The 19,683-nt window shown below is 38.8% G+C and overlaps 2 protein-coding genes across 2 annotated transcripts in view; one reads left to right on the top strand and one right to left on the bottom strand.

Moving 5' to 3' along the window:
* The window catches only part of LOC139548844 (zinc finger protein 180-like), a 274,302-nt gene that overhangs the window by 46,387 nt on the left and 208,232 nt on the right, over positions 1-19,683 (bottom strand). The gene's annotated exons all lie outside the window — the stretch shown is intronic.
* LOC139549976 (parathymosin-like) overlaps positions 1-19,683 on the top strand; it is a 253,145-nt gene that overhangs the window by 221,159 nt on the left and 12,303 nt on the right. The gene's annotated exons all lie outside the window — the stretch shown is intronic.

Below are 19,683 nucleotides of genomic sequence, written 5' to 3'. Positions count from 1 at the left end.
ACACACTAAAGCTGAAAAATCTGTATTTTGCATCAAGTCTACAATATTGTTAGTTTACCTATGATTCATTTTTAATGTATGTTGTTTTTATTGTATATCATTATTTATATATTTTTTAAATGTCATGAAAAGCACTATACAAAGTAAATGTATTATTTATTATGGTCTGACATGTCTGCAGAAATGTTGCAATATTGTAATGTGTTTTGTTAATATTAATTCACATTTGTGGTGCCACCAAATAATTAAATAATTATTTAAGTTAATATTGTTATTAAAATATGTTTTTATAATGCAGGGAGGGTGGACAGGGAGTTAAAACATGAACCCCAAAAGGTTCTTTGAGGAACCACGATAAGGGGTTCTTCAAAGAACTTATAGGGGTTCCCACAAAAGGTTCTTCAAATAACTTTTAGGGGTTCCCCCCCAGTTTCAATTTGAAGAACACCTAAAGGATACTACAGGAACCTTACATTTTTAGAGTGTATATTGATGAAAGTCACCTTGTCCGAGAGACATTTACATAGTTATACACAGCCCCATTTGGGATGACTATTTTGGGGCGAAATAGCGGCCACAACAGACAGACCGGATACGGCCCATAATTCAACGTCCTTGGACGTCACGGGCTGAGTGGGTATGACCAAAGTTATTCTATTTAGCTGCACTTTGAAGTACATTTTTACACTATAATAAATGTTTCTGATGCCACATAGCCCGTTTTCAAAGCGAGTCGATGGTTTTTAGATGCAGTCGCTTTTTAGCTTTTTGTCTGAAAGTATTTTCTCAACTGCGATACCAACTCCAGTCAACAGATGGCGATGTGCGTCTTTCAGATGATTATGTCAGTGTGACGTGTAATCTTACACAATCACACTCTCATATCGCAGTCACACAATGCTATTCCCAAACATAGCTAATCAATTAGTTGTTTTTCAACAATATTTTAACCTACAGGAATATTTTCTCATTTCTGTCTCATGGTTAGTTCCTAGGTTAATTTAACTGTAACTAACTTTTTTAATGTAACTAATACATTTACATTTTTCAATACTTCTAAAATGGGGTCCAGGTTTAAAATAATTACAGGTGCACCTTACTAGCTTATACTATATCATACATGGTCTTAGTAAACACAGATTCTAGTTTTCATCCAGTTCACACAGATAGCTGACTCGGCTGTTTACACCTCCAAGGAGCCCCCCTCACACAGGAATACACACTCAGAGCCTACAAAGCTTTTATAAAAACTCCACTTGTTTTGCTCACCTCATTCTTTTTTTTAAACTACGTTCGAGATGTGGTATCCACTCGGCTCGCTGCCTCTCAGATCAAAGGTGGGTCCATCTGCTCCATTCCCGAAGTGTGGTTTCCCTGAGATCCCAAGTTAGAGGGATCCCTGGTGCACGATTTACCCAGGTCGTCAGGAGCGGTCACCAAGTGAAGATTCACATCCCCATCACCAAATGTGGTTGTTAATTTCTTTAATATCAAATGAGGAGAGAAACTTATCACACAAGTCAGAATTATTCTTAAACTAAACCTTTATTCACTTTATAATAAGGGAGCAGATCAATACAATGCACACATATAAAGTGAATCAATTGAGTGCTCTACGATAATGATGGCTGGTTGACGAATCACCCCCAGATGATTCATTGAGAGCCACGAGACAAAAGTACAAAGGTCTTTTATAGCCAAGATACACCCCTATCAACCTACATGACGAACAACAGATGTATAGAATGGGTCACAAGGTTAAGATTTGTATGAGAGATACTTATAATTCTCAGCAGACAGTATCTGCTGTAAAAACAGTACTCTTTGTGTAGAGACCAGGGTCTGGCCCTGGGGTCATCTCTCCCTGGTACCATATAGAACAGAAACATTAACTCATGCTCTGGAATGCGGTCTCTTTAGGTTTTATCACCCAAAAGACATTGTAAATGTCCTGTCAGTGTGTTCTCCCAGAGGCCCGTCCTCAGTAGAACACACAGACACAATAGTTCTAAGAAACCTCTATTCTGTTGCATAAAACAACCATTTGATCCAATAAAAGCATTATAACATAATGTTGCAGTTTTGTTCTCAGTGTACACTGAAAGTTGACTAGTAACAACAACTGGGACACAAAAGTCACCCACCATGAGACCCATTAAATCTGCCCAAGAAGAGGCAAACAAAAGAACTGGTGTTTTTTTTATACGTGCTAACGAGCTATACGTGCTAACGAGCTATACGTGTTAACGAGCTATACGTGCTAAAGTCCAACCTCAAAACATAAATGGAAAAACAAAAGCCTGGAACACCTTTCCCCTTAAGACAACAAATAAATCCTATAATTTTTGTTGGACAAGTTTGCTCACCACCAACAGAAAACAACTTCCATTTCACATTATAATCAACTACAATGCTTCACCTTCTACAATATAAACATAGTGTCTACTGGCTGTCAACAATTAAAAACAAGAAAAAACACGTATTTCTAAATAATAATATACAATCGTATTATTTTTTTCTCCTTTTTCATTCTATAGAATCCTAAAACTCACTAGCTCCTAGAACTCTCGTCCCCTTGGAACGAGCCCAAACAAAACTCATCTCCAATACGGAAAACCGTGCAGTCAAAATAAATTGTGATCCATGGCAACGCAATGGCTAAACGCAAAACTATGACTGCCCACCCTTGAAACAATCAGCAACAAAGTTGTCCTTACCATGGACATGTCTGATTTCAAGAGGAAACTCCTGCAATAACCATAGTAACTTTCCAAATCACTGCGGAGCTTCTCTCTCTTTTCAGAGTTCACTCGATAGGCATGTTGTTGGATCGGGGCCCAGTCCCCAATGTCATGCTCTAGTACATTTGGGTTGGCACATCTGAGAATGAACCCTGATATTCTAAAAGAAGGGCAACAATGTCAATATAATTATACCCGAAAATTGTCCGTTGATTGCATAAATAATTATGATTACTAAAAGTTACATGAATTGTAAATATGAATGATCAAAACCAATTGGACACCCCTTTGTTAATATGTATTGTCAATAATTAACTTAATGGTAAGGCGTGGTATAATAAAAAATATATACTTTTTTTTTTTGATTGCATAGTCTTATTTTCAACGTCTTTTCAATTACATTGTGCTAGGTGGGATAGCCTCAATGTCAAAACACAGTTTTAACGTGTCCAAATCAATAACCAATATGCAGAAACAGTTTGGGATAAATTGAAAACCTAAACATAACATGTGCTATTTACACAAACATCTGCCACAATAATCATATTTCTTGTATTTTTTTTAAACAAGCTCCTTATAAACTGCACAAGCACCAGAAATAGTGTTGTTTTGACAAGTAGCAATAAATCACTGATATCGATTAGGGGGGAAATCAGGTTGTACGTGATGTTGCAATGCATTTAAATGTAGGGGGTCGCTAAACAAAGGAACGCAACACTAATTTGTCATAACTCATCGATATCATGCTAAAATCATTTGTGTGACAGGAGGGAGATGAGGTTGCACGTCCTGTTAAAACTAGCAGCTCAAAAACCACACTGAATCTGGGAATAATGTGTACATAATGTGTACTCTCATAAATAGTACTCTTTCAATTCAGAGCCTGGATTTTCCCCCTGAGGCTAATATCCATATCATGTTGAAATCAATAGAACAGGGGACAAACATTTAGGGTTCTACATTGTGACATCATTAAAATACTCCTACTACAATGTTAAAACATTCTACATTGTGACATCATTAAAATACTCCTACTACAATGTTAAAACATTCTACATTGTGACATTAATTCATTGACATCATGAAACAACTGCTTCATCTATTTTCTGATGTTTAGTCAGAGATCTTTTATCAGATTAGCTCTGGTCACACCTATAAGATTTCTCTCCTGTGTGTGATCTCTGGTGCACTGTCAGATTGCTAGATGTACTAAAACTCTTCCCACATTGACCACAGCTATACGGTTTCTCTCCTGTGTGTGTTCTCTGGTGTCGAGTCAGAATGCCAGATGTACTAAAACTCTTCCCACATTGATTACAGCTATACGATTTCTCTCCTGTGTGTGTTCTCTGGTGCACTGTAAGAGAGCTAGAATGACAAAAACTCTTCCCACATTGATCAAAGCTATACGTTTTCTCTCCTGTGTGTATTCTTTGGTGTATAGTCAGAGAGTCAGATCTAGTAAAACTCTTCCCACATTGATCACAGCTATAAGGTTTATCTCCAGTGTGTGTTCTCTGGTGTAAAGTCAGATGGCCAGATCTAGTAAAACTCTTCCCACATTGATCACAGCTTTACGATTTCTCTCCTGTGTGTGTTCTCTGGTGCACTGTCAGAGAGCCAGATCTAGTAAAACTCTTCCCACATTGATCACAGCTATACGATTTCTCTCCTGTGTGTGTTCTCTGGTGTAAAGTCAGAGAGCCAGATGTAGTAAAACTCTTCCCACATTGATCACAGCTGTAAGGTTTCTCTCCTGTGTGTATTCTCTTGTGCACTGTCAGCTCTCCAGATTGACCAAAACTCTTCCCACATTGATCACAGCTATACGGTTTCTCTCCTGTGTGTGTTCTCTGGTGTCGAGTCAGAATGCCAGATGTACTAAAACTCTTCCCACATTGATCACAGCTATACGGTTTCTCTCCTGTGTGTGTTCTCTGGTGTCGAGTCAGAATGCCAGATGTACTAAAACTCTTCCCACATTGATCACAGCTATAAGGTTTCTCTCCTGTGTGGATTCTCTGATGAATTTTAATGCCTGAGGAGGTGAATCTCTTCCCACAGTCAGAGCAGTAGTGAGTTCTCTTCCCTGTGGATCTCTGCAGGTGTTTCTTGAGGTGTTCTGATGTGGAGAGACTCTTCTCTGCCTCGTCAGCATCATGAGGTTGTTGAGGCTCCCCAGAGGATCCACGATAGTCCCGTCTCTCTCCTGGGTGAACAACAAAGTCAGATGATTAAAGGCCCACAACAGCGGAAATCCACTGTAAAAGGTGATGCCAACAGCGTAGCCATGATGTTGTACAGCAATTGACGTCTGTAATGAATGTTAAAATTATTTGACAATTGTCTTAAAATGAGCAATAATAGTCATATTTTAGTAGTAACATCGATGATTGTAGACTAGAAATAAGTTATTCATGTTGTTGAAACTCTAAGCACTGTGCCAGACGACTTTTGGTCTCCAATATAAGCCCCTTTCTGTGTTTAATAAAATTGCGGCACGAGGGCGATGCACATGCAATTTGGTTGTAGAAACTCCTCCCTGCTAATGAGGAGACCGATAGTTATGGATGTACTATATCTGATTAGAGCAAAAAAAATGCAATAAAATGCAAATTAATTACTTAAAAATCATACAATGTGATTTTCTGGATTTCTGTTTTAGATTCCGTCTCTCACAGTTGAAGTGTACCTATGATACAAATTACAGACCTCTACATGCTTTGTAAGTAGGAAAACCTGCAAAATCGTAAGTGTATCAAATACTTCTTCTCCCCACTGTATAGTGTTTTTTTACAAATCCGTCAAGACACCAACTTAGACTTTACAGTGAAATGCTTTACTTACAATTTGGTTGTAGAAACTCCTCCCTGCTAATGAGGAAACCGATAGTTATGGATGTAGTATATCTGGTAATGAGGAAACCACTAGTTATGGATGTAGTATATCTGGTAATGAGGAAACCACTAGTTATGGATGTAGTATATCTGGTAATGAGGAAACCGCTAGTTATGGATGTAGTATATCTGGTAATGATGACACCACTAGTTATGGATGTAGTATATCTGGTAATGAGGAAACCACTAGTTATGGATGTAGTATATCTGGTAATGAGGAAACCACTAGTTATGGATGTAGTATATCTGGTAATGAGGAAACCACTAGTTATGGATGTAGTATATCTGCTAATGAGGAAACCACTAGTTATGGATGTAGTATATCTGGTAATGAGGAAACCACTAGTTATGGATGTAGTATATCTGGTAATGAGGAAACCACTAGTTATGGATGTAGTATATCTGGTAATGAGGAAACCACTAGTTATGGATGTAGTATATCTGGTAATGAGGAAACCACTAGTTATGGATGTAGTATATCTGCTAATGAGGAAACCACTAGTTATGGATGTAGTATATCTGGTAATGAGGAAACCACTAGTTATGGATGTAGTATATCTGGTAATGAGGAAACCACTAGTTATGGATGTAGTATATCTGGTAATGAGGAAACCACTAGTTATGGATATAGTATATCTGGTAAAAAGGAAACCACTAGTTATGGATGTAGTATATCTGGTAATGAAGAAACCACTAGTTATGGATGTAGTATATCTGGTAATGAGGAAACCACTAGTTATGGATGTAGTATATCTGGTAATGAGGAAACCACTAGTTAAGGATGTAGTATATCTGGTAATGAGGAAACCGCTAGTTATAGATGTAGTATATCTGCTAATGAGGAAACCGCCAGTTATGGATGTAGTATATCTGCTAATGAGGAAACCACTAGTTATGGATGTAGTATATCTGCTAATGAGGAAACCACTAGTTATGGATGTAGTATATCTGCCTGGAGCAAAAATGGTGAGCAAAGATTTTAGTTTTCACAATGTATTCTGAATATTACAGCACAAGATCAGGAGTGCTACTCAAGGAAACTCACATTAAGTTCTGTGTCTATTCACTAATTCACCACCGTGGGGGAAAACTCAGGGGAGTTCTCATAGGCTGACAGCAAAAATAGCCTCCATTTCCAGGTTGCTTATAAGTGCATTTCACATTACTTTGGATTATAATTGTAAGGCTCATTTGAATCTCCTGCTTAATATCTGTGTGTTATTGCGGCAAATCAATTGCTTTAAACTGAAACACTTCAACCAGTAAAATGTTCTTAGGCTTTGCCATCAGCCTGACAATGAGGGTTTGTACACTAAGTGTTTGACAAATTGGCCCATAACTTCACCAAACAATAACATAGACCTACTGTAGGACCCATAACTTCACCTAATAACAACATAGACCTACTGTAGAACCCATAACTTCACCTAACAATAACATAGACCTACTGTAGGACCCATAACTTCACCTAACAATAACATAGACCTAGGACTATAAACAATTTAATATTTCAGGTGAAACATGGAAACTAAAATGTCTTTGTCGTGACATTTCATAACCTGGTCACGAGATAATTTTGTGAATAATCCCACTAGGCTACTCTGTAATGTGTTGGCATTCTAAATGTCCTGAATATAGGAAAATAGCTCTGTGTGTTGTACAATAGCCTATCCATCAAGGAACAGTTCTCTACACATTATGAGCCAAGTATCTCTGTGTGTAAACAGACTAACGAGACCCTACAGTAAATCAAGCAGACAATAACATTATAAACATCAATTTGTTAGGGATGTTGGATCCAACGTGGAGCACGGCATAACTGTCTTTACCAGAGTAATGAATGAAGAAGCACTTTGGTTGTTGTTGCATGTTGTGATGTTTGTCATGTGACTGTCATTCAGAAAATGATTTCCTGGATCAGCTGATGATAGATGAACATGTGACTAACTAAACAGCTACAGTATTAAGTATTATGTGTAATTATTGAAGAACCGCGTTAATGACAGTATCCATTTGGGTGTTGTCAATAAAGTTAAGGTGACTCTCGGTTAGAAACATTGGACTTTGCAAACTCTGAAATGATTTGGAATTTCTGTGTCCATGAAAACTGTTTTCCCAGCGTAACATAAGAAGACACTAAATGCGTCAGTTTTGTCAATTTATTCATTGTCTTTCATTTGAAACACTCCTGTCAATGTTGAGTAAGGACGCACACCTGATTAACAAAAAGTAGGACTAGTCTACCTGACAACACATATAGAAGTAGGACTAGTCTACATGGCCTGAGCGCAAATGAAGGCCTATAAATGTGCCCATTTGGGGATGTCTGATAGTATTTCTGATTGTCTTAACGCACCACCACTAATGAGTTGTGGAGCTTCTCAAAGCACATTTCTCTTCACCTCTAACAGCATGTAAACAAAGTCTAATCAAAATCAATTTCAAATGACAATAGTTCCTCAAAGTATTTGAAAAATATTTCCAGCCCTCGCCCTTTCGATAACCACTCATCATGAAAGGAAAAAATGTAATGCTCTGATCCAGTGGAAATGTCATAAAATACCTGATTACTTCTTATCCATTGCACAAATAGCCGACAGCTGTGTCTGTCCCAAACTCACTGGCCGGGAAACACTGAGGGCCCAGAATATTTTATACAATGTTTCAAGTTTGTTGTAGACAGGCCATGTGCAGCCAAAGTGATTTCTAGGATATTTTTATCAGGATATTTTCTAAATGCAGAATGCAATGTTTTTATGTGTTGGCTTTATGTAGGCTATCTTTTACATAGTGGGCTATAAAAGTTACTTTTAGATTTGTATAATTTTCATTTAGATTTAGATAGAATGTAGATTAATCACAGACAATGATTTTGAGATACTATTACAAATTAAATTAAACTGTTACAGTATATTGATGTAATGGCATGAAAATAAATTGGCTGAATATTATACAATGACTTATAACAGTTCTAACAATTTGACCCCCACAGGAAATCTTCACTGGAAATTATAGAATATACTATATAGCCTAGAAACCTGGTTAAACTATCATTATGACATCATGGATGAATTCTAGAATATACTATATATCCTAGAAACCTGGTTAAATTATCATTATGACATCATGGATGAATTCTAGAATATACTATTTAACCTAGAAACCTGGTTAAACTATCATTATGACATCATGGATGAATTCTAGAATATACTATATAGCCTAGAAACCTGGTTAAACTATCACTATGACATCATGGATGGCCAGTCCTTGTATTCATAGTGGAGTGAATTCAGGGGGTATCCCTGAGCTGGACTCAAACCTGTGCCCAGCGACTGTCAAGCCAACACCTTATAACTGTTACGCCAAGATGTCTGAACTTCTTGACGAGGTTGCTAGGTGTTGAGTTACGGTTTCTACAATAGCTTTCACTATGAATTTGAGTGGTTACACTTCTCCTTTCCCCATCCCTCAGCTGTTTACCAAACCAAGTCTCTGGGCAGCCATTTTGTTGCTGTTTATAAAACCCACACAACCCAGCAATCTGCAGTTCAAACAATAACAAAGCTGTAATTCCACCACTGTTTTGGTAATAAGATGATGGGGATGGAGACATTTAACTACTCTCAAATTCATAGACAGACCTATGGATGCAAGGACTGACCATCCATGATATCAACATTATAGTTTAAACCATGTTGAGGCTATACTGTATAGCCTCAACATGGTTTAAACTATAATGTTGATATCATGGATGGTCAGTCCTTGCATCCATAGGTCTGTCTATGAATTTGAGAGTAGTTAAATGTCTCCATCCCCATCATCTTATTACCAAAACAGTGGTGGAATTACAGCTTTGTTATTGTTGATTTACATTGTTTCTAAACATTGGAGTAAAAAAAGCTTATTCTGGGTTCTGATGGGGTACAACAGTTGAACTAAGCTCATGAGGCATGTGTTATATTCTTCAAGAATCAATGGCTATAAATAAATAATTCAAAAGTCAAAATATGGATGTAGCAATTGCAGATTTCCCCTTTAACACCAAACATCAGTTCAACAACTGCAGAGTTTGTGCCTCTGTATTTGAGACAGTACTTACCAGTGGTAATCACGGCCCGGTTTCTCAAAACCATCTTATGGCTAAGTTCATCGTTAGAACCACTGGATGCCTTAAGATGCGTTTGGGAAACCGGGCCCAGAAATCCAGTTTCCTCCTCCGTTTTGGATGTGACAGTCATCTCCTCCCCCTCCTCTTTCACTCCAAAAACTGCATCCTCCACTTTCTCTTCCTCCTCTTCTTTTACTGTAACGTCCTCCTCCTCTTTCACTCTGAACGCGTCTTCCTCTTTTTTCACTGAAACGTTTTTCTCTTCTTCTTTAACTGTAACAGCCTCAACCTCTACTTCTTGTTTTACTGTGATATCCTCCTCTTCCTCCTCCTCTTTCACGAGAGCTTCTTTCTCCGTCCAGCAGACCTTCTCGTCTTTAGCAGGAGGAGAGTAGCTTAGTGAACTCATGGTCGGGGATAATAGCTAGTTAGCATTAGCGACTAGACTAGTGCTAACTTAACCAGCCAGCTAGTTGACTTACAACGTAAATATTACATTAAATGCGGTAGCTAGTTGTTTCCACATAAGTATGTTTAAATCATAGTGGCAAATAAACCACGAAATTGTCTAAATAACTTGAATGTTCCAACTTTGTTGGCCAGCGAGCTACCGAGGAGGCTGCAGTTGTTGAAGAAGTGTTCCGTCGACTAGATTATACGTCACACTAGAAACATCGCCTGAAAGACACATATCGCCATCTGCTGTCTGGAGGGAGGAAACGCAGTTGAGGAGGGAAAACTTTTTTCTTCTTCATTGAATTATAATATTATAAAGAAGTTTAGGGAAACGTTTTTTCTTCTCCATTAAATAAGAATATTGTAACAATACATCATGTAGATGTATATAATGAACAGACTAGGTTTATACTGCTCCTACATGTTTATGTATTATTATGTGTTATTTATTTCTCCTTTATTTAACCAGGTCGGCCAGTTGAGAACAAGTTCTCATTTACAACTGCAACCTGGCCAAGATAAAGCAAAGCAGTTCGACAAAAATAACAACACAGAGTTACACATGAACAAACATTCAGTCAACAACACAATAGAAGATAGAGAATATATTTTTATGTTTAGAAATATTGTGAAACACGATCATTCCACTATTAATGCAGATATTATGGACATTTTATTTAAAACATGTAATTAAACTATAATTGTAGCTCCTTTAATTTAGACCCAAAATGTATTTGCTATAATGTGTGCCATTGCCCGGCTATTAAAAGGGACAGGCGACTATTTGAGACTCAGCCTTGAATTTAAATTTTATGGAATGTTAACTTTGATTGTCTTCAATGAAAATGACCTTTCAAACATGGAATGCAATGTTGTATGAAACATTATTGTCAAGTGACTTGATGTCTACGGTGCCAAAGAGATTGATAGTTGGGAGTGTCCAGTGTGTTGATATAACGGTAATAATGTCAAACTCCCACTTTTAACAACCATCAGAATTTGTTAAAAAAAGTTATACCCGAGTAGCGCAGCGGTCGAAGGTCCTGCATCGAAGGGCTAGAGGCATCACTACAGACCCGGGTTTGATCCCGGGCTGTACCATAACCTGCTGTGATCGGGAGTCCCATAGGGCAACACACTATAGGCCAAGCGTTGCCCAGGTTAGGGGAGGGTTTGGCCGGGGAGGGTTTGGCCGGGGGGGGGGGCTTTACTACTCTAGCGAATCCTTGTGGCGCCTGCAGGCTGACCTCGGTCGTCAGGTGAACAGTGTTTCCTCCGACATATTGGTGCATCTTCCGGGTTAAGCGGGTAGCTGTTAAGAAGCTGACCTCGGCCGTCAGGTGAACAGTGTTTCCTCCAACATATTGGTGCATCTTCCGGGTTAAGCGGGTAGCTGTTAAGAAGCGCAGTTTGGCTGGTCATGTTTCAGAGGACGCATGACTCGACCTTCGATATATATTATATTATTATTATATAATATATAGATATATTCAATATTTGTATTTTTTATTTTACCTTTATTTATACAGATTTTTCTCATTGAGATAACATCTCTTTTCCAAAAGAGACCTGGTCCAATAGCAGCAGGGGGAACAACGTTTCAGACAAAACAACTTACGTACACAGCATTAAACAAAGCTATTAACACACATGCAGTACAACAATAACATTTTACGTTAAAAACACAAAAGTCTTGACTAAAAACAGCTGTCCTTAAAACAATTACACTTTTCTATACATCGATCAAGTGTTTAAGCTCCACCAACGAAACTAGATCATCAAATTTTTAAATGTTCAGGAGAGAATTCCAGGACCACGGAGCTGAGTAACAATTCGACCTGTTCTAATTTTTTGTTAAAAGCAAATGAGAAGGGGACCGTAGTTGATATTTATTTACCGACCTGACTAAAACAGAACAGAGATAAAATGGCATTTTACCCAAAATGGCCTTAAATATCAATGTATACCAGTGTTTAAGCCTACGCAAGGTCAATGACGACCAGCCAACAGCACTGTAGACATCACAATATCGAAATTGTGGAGAAAAAACGGGGGTAAAATTATTTTAAAAATGCCGAAATTGGTTGTTCCCCACCATTTACAACAACATCACTGAGCACCATCACTGTCTTTCCTTCGTGGATCTCCTGCATGTTTACATATCTGGCATTACTCATCTCATATGTATATACTGTATTCTATTCTATTCTACTGTATCTTAGTCTATGTATTACTCATCTCATATGTATATACTGTATTCTATCCTATTCTACTGTATCTTAGTCTATGTATTACTCATCTCATATGTATATACTGTATTCTATCCTATTCTACTGTATCTTAGTCTATGTATTACTCATCTCATATGTATATACTGTATTCTATCCTATTCTACTGTATCTTAGTCTATGTATTACTCATCTCATATGTATATACTGTATTCTATCCTATTCACTGTATCTTAGTCTATGTATTACTCATCTCGTATGTATATACTGTATTCTATCCTATTCTACTGTATCTTAGTCTATGTATTACTCATCTCGTATGTATATACTGTATTCTATCCTATTCTACTGTATCTTAGTCTATGTATTACTCATCTCATATGTATATACTGTATTCTATCCTATTCTACTGTATCTTAGTCAATGTATTACTCATCTCATATACTGTATTCTATCCTATTCTACTGTATCTTAGTCTATGTATTACTCATCTCATATGTATATACTGTATTCTATCCTATTCTACTGTATCTTAGTATCTGTCTTTCCCGCTCTGATATTGCGTGTCCATATATTTATATATATATATATATATATATGAGTCACTGGCTTACTGGTGCTCTTCCATGCCGTCCCTAGGAGGGGTGCGTCACTTGAGTGGGTTGAGTCACTGACGTGGTCTTCCTGTCTGGGTTGGCGCCTTGTCTCAGGATGGTAAGTTGGTGGTTGAAGATATCCCTCTAGTGGTGTGGGGACTGTGCTTTGGCAAAGTGGGTGGGATTATATCCTGCCTGTTTGGCCCTGTCTGGGGGTATCATCGGATGGGCCTCTAGTATTTATGCTGCAGTAGTTTGTGTCGGGGGGCTAGGGTCAGTTTGTTTTTCTGGACTATTTCTCCTGTCTTATCCGGTGTCCTGTGTGAATTTAAGTATGCTCTCTCTAATTCTCTCTTTCTTTCTCTCTCTCGGAGTACCTGAGCCCTAGGACCATGCCTCAGGACTACCTGGCATGTTGACTCCTTGCTGTCCCCTGGCCGTGCTGCTGCTCCAGTTTCAACTGTTCAAACCTGACCTGTTCACCGGACGTACTACCTGTCCCAGACCTGCTGTTTTCAACTCTCTAGAGACAGCAGGAGCGGTAGAGATACTCAATGATCGGCTATGAAAAATAAACTGACATTTACTCCTGAGGTGCTGACCTGTTGCATCCTCAACAACTACTGTGATTATTATTATTTGACCATGCTGGTCATTTATGAACATCTTGGTCATGTTCTGTTATAATCTCCACCCGGCACAGCCAGAAGAGGACTGGCCACCCCTCATAGCCTGGTTTCTTCCTAGGTTTTGGACTTTCTAGGGAGTGTTTCCTAGCCACCGTGCTTCTACACCTGCATTGCTTGCTGTTCGGGGTTTTAGTCTGGGTTTCTGTACAGCACATATATTGATATATTCTTATTCCATTACTTAGATTTGTGTGTATTAGGTATTTGTTGTGAAATTGTTAGATATTACTGCACTGTTGGAGCTAGAAACACAAGCATTTAGTTAGATATTACTGCACTGTTGGAGCTAGGAACACCAGCATTTACTGTTGGAGCTAGGAACACAAGCATTTGGTTAGATATTACTGCACTGTTGGAGCTAGAAACACAAGCATTTAGTTAGATATTACTGCTACACCCGCAATAACATACATATGTGACAAATAACATTTAAATTATTATGAAGGTCACTTGTGTAAAATGTACTTTCCACACTCATCTTTTGACATTGCTTATGCATATTCGGTGGCCTGACTGCATCCAGACTTGGAGCTTGGAGTGATCAGATGACAGAAGTCACATTTAGGTGCCAGGTGTAACTGAGGCCATAGATGCTCCATATCCATTACTGTGTTTGAGTGTTTTATATAACACGACTAAATGTGTTTCTTTCTGTGTTGCAGGGGCAGTCAAGAAATGGAACGGCAAGGCCACAGAACATGACATAAGCAGAGCTGTGGAAGACCACCTCAAGCCCCTGGTAGAGCCGGGGGTGGTGTTTACCACTCCACCACCCCTTCAGCAGGCTTGAAAAGTGGGATTGAGACTGATTTTCATACCAAGATGGACCAAGAGTCTGCTGATTGGTCAGTCATTGGGTTAATTTGTTTGGCAATATGTTCAAATCAAGCTTAATTTATACAGCACATTTCAGACATGGATGCAACACAGAGGCTTCACAGGAAAAAAACAATGAAAATAAAGAGATATTTAGTACAAACTTAAGAGAAGAAAAAAAAACAGAAGAAAAACAACTGAAAGACTAATGAGCATTGTAAAGAAATGCCATTGATTAAAATATTAACAATGTGATGTTTTATCCAACCCAAAATATAACTTGTTTTTTAGGAGGGGCTCTGAAAGACAGTATGGAGGTGTCCACTGAAAATTGACTAGTAACAACAACTGGGACATAAAAGACACCAACCATGAGACCCACTAAATCTGCCCAAGAAGAGGAAAACAAAAGAAAAACCCACACTTAAACTTAAAGACAGGAAGCAAACCAAAAAGGTGGAGCAACTAAAGGTGTTGACACTCCACATCTATCAAGACAACTGGACCACTGGGCCAGACACTCTTAAATAGAACCTGGACCAGCTCAGGTGAAACACCTTCCCATTAACGAGATGGACAAGCCAGCACAGGTGTAACACATACTGACTAACGAGGTGACACCAATCAGTGCGTCCAGCGTGCTATAGTAACACTTTCCAACAAATAGATCCTATATTTTTTCCCTAAAACTCACAAGCTTCTAGAACTCTCTTCTTCCTAAAACTCACTAAGTTCTAGAACTCTCGTCCCCTTGGAACAAAATAAATTGTGATCCATGGCAACGCACTGGCTAAACGCAAAACTTGTTGACTGCCCACCCTTGAGACAATCAGCAACCAACACCTGCAATATCCGTAATAACTTTCCACCTTACTGCGGAGCTTCTCTCTCTTTTCAGGGTTCACTCGATAGGCATGTTGTTGCATCGGGCCCAGTCCCCAATGTCAAGCATTTGGGTTAGCACATCTGAGAATGAATCCTGATATTCTATAAGAAGGGTAACAACGTCAATATAATTGTACCCAAAAATGGTCAGCTGGTTGCATAAATAATTATGATTACTAAATGTTACATAATTGTAAATATGAAATATCAAAACCAAATGTACACCCCTTTGTTAATATGTATTGGCAATAATTAACTTAAGGGTGAGGCATGGAATAATACAACATGTATATTTTGTCAGGCTGGATGTTTGAAATATGAGGTGATTTGAGTGATGCTTCTTCAGTAGTGGAATAAAGACAATTAGCATTTGAATGTTGTCAATAAATACTGAAGGGATGTTGAAAATTGATTATAGACCAATTTATTATACTGTTTTCATGTGTGTAACACAAACATGATAGTAAAAAGCTTTAGAGAACCTTACATACCATTTTGGGAAAAAAATGTACTGAATCAGATGGCTCATTCATCACAAAGCCCACTACTTTTATGATTTTTTCATTGGCAAGATTATTCAACAAACGCTGACAGAGACTGTGTGGGATAATAACATGGCCGTGTCCAACCCTGCTTGTTCCCTCGACTCCACTACCAACCACCAATCTCCAACAGGGTCCTTAACCTGTATCACTAGACACCTCATAGTGAGCTACAGGTAGGAATCAGCAATTAATCCCAATAATGAGCCACCTATGGGAGGGGTAACCCTTTGTGGACAAATCTCTCAACGTATTACTGCTACCCTGGGGAGATTGATACACCCCTTGCACATCGGCTCCAACCCTCGTCGGATGTGGCAGGGCTTGCCACAGACTACAAAGGGAAGCACAGCCGATAGCTGCCCAGTGACACGAGCCTACCAGACGAGCTAAATTACTTCTATGCTCGCATTGAGGAAAGTAACACTGAAACATGCATGACAGCATCAGCTGTTCCGGACGACTTTGTAATCACGCTTGCCGCAGCCGATGTGAGTAAGACCTTTAAACAGGTTATCATTCATTCATATCCAGGTCCCTCCTCTTCTTCCTCCTCCTTTTTCAATGTAACAGTCATCTCTTCCTCCTCCTCTTTCACTCCATAAACTTCATCCTCCTCTCCTTTTACTGTAACATCCTCCTCCTCTTTCACTCTGAACGCTTCCTCCTCTTCTTTCACAGTAACGGCCTCATTCTCTACTTCTTGTTTTACTGTGATATCCTCATCTCCTTTAGCAGGAGAGTAGCTTAGTGACCGCATGGCCGGGGATGTTAGCTAGGCTAATGCTAACTTAACCAGCCCGCTAGCTGACTAATAACAACACCGTAAATATGAAATTAAATCGGATAACTAACTAGTCGATAGAAGTGGGTTTAAAACACAGTGGCTAATATACACTAAAGCGTCTAAAGAGCTTTATTGGTTCGGCTATTTTGTCTAGCAAGCTACCGAGGTGGCTGACTGACTGTTGTTGCTGCTGCTAAAAGAAGCGTTCCGTCCACTACATTTTACGTCACACCAGCAGCATAACCTTCAATTCCTAGACCGCCATCTGCTGACTGGAATGGGTAACGCAGTTGAGTAAAATGTATATTTTATCTTCAGACAACAAGTTAAAGTGTAGGGAGCATTAGTTTTTACTCACCAGTGTAACAATACAGTGTGGTCAAAGACTTAGTAAGCTAGTTGTAGTCACGATATGGTTACCTATAAGTACAAACAGTTATGTTTTTGCGTTATTACATATTTTTTTTAACTTATTTCGGGAAATCTTCTAAACTACCCACAATGCACTATTTCCCAAGGTCATATGGATGATCTACTCTGTGCTACTGAGTTTGTATGCCAGTGTAACGGTGTAATGAAGCTACATGTTTTAAATATATTTAATCTTTATTTAACTAGGCAAGTCAGTTAAGAACATATTCTTATTTACATTGACGGCCTACCCCGGCCAAACCCTAACCCAGACAATGCTGGGCTAATTGTGCGCTGCCCAATGGGACTCCCAATCATGGCCTGTTATGATACAGCCTGGATTTGAACCAGGGTCTGTAGTGACGCCTCTAGCACTGAGATGCCATACCTTAGACCGCTGCGCTGCTCGTGTGTTTACATTACACTCGGTGTAATACACTCAGTGATAAAAGTATTGGATTCTGGGTAATCCACAGCAGGTTTTTGGAGAATTTGAAAATTGAGTGGTCCTGGGATAGAAATGTATAAAGTTGACATTACATCATAAAATCCACGTTTTAAATCATACATTAGCAATTTATGTTTTAGGAACTACTGTTGTTGGTTTGGTGTCAAGTAAGCCTCTCTTTATATGTTATTTGCCAAATCTCAGTTTTCCATGTGGGTTTTATGCTAAAGTTCCCTCTTTCAAGTTGGTATCTAACTGGAAAATGCATCTTCTTTAGGAGTGCTATTTTTACCCTATCGACTACTGATCATTCATCCACACTGTGTGTCTCATCAATGCAGGTCATTTATGACAAATGTATAAAGTATATGTTTTATAAACTCATGAACACCAGACAGTTTATCAGCCCGGTTTTGTTAGTTTAGGTGTATTATACTTCTTCGCCACCAGAGGGGGACATTTAGTCATTTTCCAGGTTAATTTGATATATTTTGATAGTAAAATGGATGACAGTTTATTCTGATGGAGTGAACATGAGACACATGGAAACAATTGATTCATTTATTATAGTAAATTATGAATTAGTAGGAATGGTTAAATCCACTATACGATCACAATGACTTTGATAGACATTTTAATTGTTTCTTTTGTTAGTATATTATAGGGCAGATTAATATAGAATTGCTGTGGGAGTGCTATTTATATCCCGTCACTACTGATCATTCATCCATACTGTGTGTGTCCCATCATTGCAGCTTTGGAAATAAATGAACTATCCATCCATTGCTCCTTCCTGTGTTGACTCACTGACTTGAGGGACCAGGAAGGTCACACTAGGTTGATATCTAGCTCAATCTTCACCTCATGCTTTTCATTAACTGTGTGGTTGTGTTATCTAGTGGGAACCCGTTAGCACGGTAGGCTCTGGTGCCTTCTTGCCGTGGGCTCAAAATGACAGAGGAAATCAACCTGCTTGCTCCTTTCTGTTTTGTCAACTTTTCGATATGGATGTTATGTTTGATACCGGAGGTATCATTGAATTGAATTGAATCATTGCATTGAAAGCAGTAAACTTTTTTTGTGTTGATGCCTGTATCACTTTATCAGCAGCACGTCATCAATGACGTCTGGAGATTCATTTCATCGAACAACCACCTGATTGGTTTGGTATTGGGCTGGTTCGACACTGCAGGCGACTGACTGATCTACAAATCACCTTACATCATAAATAACTACTCATTATTATTTATAAATCAGTCAGCCAGTCACCATTTACCCACAATGCAGCATGGATTTGATGCTCTCAAACACGACCAGTGGTTTAGCTATGCTGCTACGGTGTGGGATGTCATCTATAATAATGACATAAAGGCTATGCTGCTACGGTGTGGGATGTCATCTATAATAATGACATAAAGGCTATGCCGCTACGGTGTGGGATGTCATCTATAATAATGACATAAAGGCTATGCTGCTACGGTGTGGGATGTCATCTATAATAATGACATAAAGGCTATGCTGCTACGGTGTGGGATGTCATCTATAATAATGACATAAAGGCTATGCTGCTACGGTGTGGGATGTCATCTATAATAATGACATAAAGGCTATGCTGCTACGGTGTGGGACGTCATCTATAATAATTTGTCTGTTCTAAATTCTGTGTTGCTCAAAGCCTTGAGTGATGAACCTATTTTTGAGACTATTGGTTGTAAAGCATCAATGCTTCAGGAAGCTTTGTTTCACCATCATGGAATCTATCTATTTTGGATGTTGGGGATTTTCCCTGCCATCATTCTGTGTGTCTCTGCTCTTCTGATCTGCAGTCATATTTTAGTTATTTTAGATGCAGTTAGGTTTGTATGCAGTCTGGTGATATACCAGGGGCTGGGCATGTAGTTAGGTTTGTATGCAGTCTGGTGATATACCAGGGCCTGGGGATGCAGTTAGGTTTGTATGCAGTCTGGTGATATTCCAGGGCCTGGGGATGCAGTTAGGTTGGTATGCAGTCTGGTGATATACCAGGGCCTGGGCATGCAGTTAGGTTTGTATGCAGTCTGGTGATATACCAGGGTCTGG

Source organism: Salvelinus alpinus, chromosome 2 (assembly GCF_045679555.1).
Source record: "Salvelinus alpinus chromosome 2, SLU_Salpinus.1, whole genome shotgun sequence".
Classification (NCBI taxonomy): Eukaryota; Metazoa; Chordata; class Actinopteri; order Salmoniformes; family Salmonidae; genus Salvelinus; species Salvelinus alpinus.
Note: the sequence above shows the minus strand (reverse complement) of the source record. Positions and strands in the feature narration are given on the sequence as shown.